Source organism: Orycteropus afer, unplaced genomic scaffold, assembly GCF_000298275.1.
Source record: "Orycteropus afer afer isolate SDZICR_OR568_19922 unplaced genomic scaffold, OryAfe1.0 scaffold00459, whole genome shotgun sequence".
Classification (NCBI taxonomy): Eukaryota; Metazoa; Chordata; class Mammalia; order Tubulidentata; family Orycteropodidae; genus Orycteropus; species Orycteropus afer.
The window spans coordinates 849,133-852,283 of NW_006922046.1; the positions used below are offsets into that span (position 1 = coordinate 849,133).

General features: G+C 37.0%; 1 protein-coding gene across 1 annotated transcript in view; it reads left to right on the plus strand.

Annotated features, from left to right (window-relative positions):
• The window catches only part of DPY19L3 (dpy-19 like C-mannosyltransferase 3), a 162,530-nt gene that overhangs the window by 114,606 nt on the left and 44,773 nt on the right, over positions 1–3,151 (plus strand). The window lies entirely within an intron of this gene.

A 3,151-nucleotide genomic window follows, 5' to 3' on the forward strand; every position in this document is an offset into this window, starting at 1 on the left:
GAGCTCCTTATGATCATGGAGGACTTCAGTTTTTATACACACAGGAATATATATTATTGCTGCCTTGCTTTTAAACTGTTCTGTAGTAAAGAACCTGAGAAGAAATACCAAGTGTACCATTGATAATCCAGGGCCTTCCAATAGACAATATGCTTGATTACACTTTGCTGGCTGGTCACCAGCAGCGTTTCTCTTGAATCTAAGAAATCATTACATTTACAACACTATGCAAACTTATCTCATAAACTGCACTTTTTCTGGTAGTAATCTGTGCCCACTTGACCTGAAAAGAACTACCAGTATCAAAAACACCATAACACAGATAAAGGGAAAAACATTTCTTATTTTAGAAAAGTATTTAAGAATGAATTATCGTTAATTTTTTTCTACAAATCAATGAGAGAAACATTACAGCCCAATAGAGAATGAAGCAGAGGACACAAACATTTCCTATAAGGGAAGCCATTAAAAATAATATTTAGATATAAATTTAACAGACGTTTAAAACTTGTACTCTGAAAACTACAAAACTTTGTTGACAGAAAATGAAGTAAACCTAAATAAATGAAAATCGTCCATATTTAGGGATCAGAGGATAGATTGTTAAGATGGTAATACCTTCCAAATAATGTAAACCTTGAGTACAATTTGTATTGGAATTACATGGATTTTTTGCAGAATTTTCCAAGCTGATCCTAAAAGTTCACATGCTAACTCAAGAGTTGTAGAATAACCAAAATAATCTGGAAAAAGAAGAACAAATGTAGAAAAATCATACTTCTTATATTAAAACTTACTATAAACTTACAATAATCAAGACTATGTGGTACTGGCATGAAGATAGACATAGATCAATGGAATAGAATTGAGAGTCTAGTAATAAACCCTTATATTTATGGTCAATTGATTTTGAACAAGGGTGCCTTGACAAGTAGAGAGAAAATATAGTCTTTTCAATACGTGATCATGGAAAAAAAAAAAAACGCTGCCGTCAAGTCAGGTCTGACTCATAGCAACCCCTCCTTGGGTTTCTGAGGCAGTATCACTACAGAAGTAGCTTGTCCAGCCTTCCTTCCAGGGAGTGGCTAGTGAGTTTGAACCACCAGCCTGCTGGTTAGCAGTCACATGCCTTAGTCATGAGACAACTGGATATCCATGTGCCAAAGGATGAAGTTGGACCCCTTCCTGTAACCATACATAAACATTCACTCATAATGGATCACTCTTAGAAAGGAGAAAATATTTGTAAATTTTATATCTGACAAGGGGCTTTCAGAATACACACACATACATAAGTATAAAGAAATGCATTCATTCATTTCATCAGTATTTATTGAGTAATGCTGAGGATATACCAATGAACAAAATAAGGATTTAATCAAAATGACCTGAGCACTTTCTTAAAAAAGATTGTTCCTAGCAGCACTAATTTCAGTAATAATATACAACTCTGGAGACAACCTCAGTGCTCCAGCAGCAGATAAATTGTGGCATAGTCACATAATAGAATATATGCACCATCAGTTGCCTTCAAGTCTGTTCCAACTCAGAGCGACCTCGTGTGTCTAGCACTGAATTCTGTTCCGTAAGGTTTTCAGTGGCTTTTCTTCTGCGCTGCCTCTGGGGGAGCTCAGAGCAGCCTGTCAGTTAGCAGTGGAATGAGTTCACCAATTGCACCACCCAGCGATTCCAGAATATATGTAGCCATTTAAAATTAAATTCTCATAGAATAGGCAGTTATGTGAGAAAATTATACAATATAATGTGAAATAAAATGTATGAAACACTCTACACTATTGTTAAACCAGTATTTTTTCCTATAGGCAGTAGCGTTGAGTTTTGAGTCTAAAGCTCACCTTCCTAGTGATGACTATTTATTTTTATGTTTTCTGAATCTTTTACAGTAATGTTATCTCTATAATCATAAGAACTATAAGCTTCCATTTCCCTGCATTTCCATTAACACCAAGCAATAGCAGGGAACTGTTGCCAACCTCGCTTTTAAATGCTTGATGTAGTTTGTGTCCTTTTAAATTAAGAAAACAAAATTATGGAGGAAGTCTGATCTTCTGAATAAAACAACATTTTTTTTTTTTTACATGCCAATATGAGTATGGAATTGGATAAAAAAGAAAACTAAAAATTATCAACTCTTTTTTAGGGACTGTCTTTTCTTCTTTGTGACATGTTTTTTTATATTCAGTTTGGTTGGTTTTGTTTCTTTCAGTGTCAAACTGTCAACAGTTTTTATTACATAAAAGTTGTCTTTAGTGAGTACTTATTATGTCCATGCATTTTAATACTTTAGCACATTGAGTTTTTATACCAGATCGTTAGAGCAACTCTCTGAGGAAGGATGATCATCTCTAGTGTAAAAACAAGCCAGTTCCAGCACATTGATGTGTCACACAGCTGATACATAGCAGAATCAGAACCACACTGCAGGACTGTTGACTTCATGGCCCATATACTTGACCACTGCATCTTGTGCCTGCTCTGATTCTCTGAGGTGAAGGAATAAAAGGCCTTGCCCCAGGAGGAGTTTTCAGTCTAATCAGGTAGATCAGGTACACATGCATATGAAATTAAGCAGTATGAGATACAGCCTAAAGCATGTTGTTGCTGTTAGGTGCCATCACGTTTCGACTCATGATGACCCTGTGTACAACAGAAGGAAACTCTGCCCGGCACTGCTCCATCCTCACAATCGTTGCTGGGCTTGAGCCCGTTGTGGCAGCTGCTGTGTCAGTCTGTCTGGTTGAGGGTCTTCCCCTTTTCCTCTGACACTCTATCAAGCATAATACCCTTCTCCAGGGACTGGTCTCTCCTGATAACATAACCAAAGTACGAGATGAAGTCTGGCCATTCTGGCTTCCAAGGACCATTCTGGCTGAACTTCTTCCAAAACAGATTTGTTTGTTCTTCTGGCAGCCCATAGTATGTTCAATATTCTTTGCCAACACCACAATTTAAATGGCATCAGTTCTTAATGCAGTCTTCCTTATTTATTGTCCAGCTTTCACATGTATATGAGGCTATTGAAAATACCATGGCTTCAAAAAAAAAACCAAACTCACTACCATCGAGTTGGATCTGACTCCTAGCTACCCCTCCTTGGGTTTCTGAGGTAGTATCACTACGGAAGTAGATT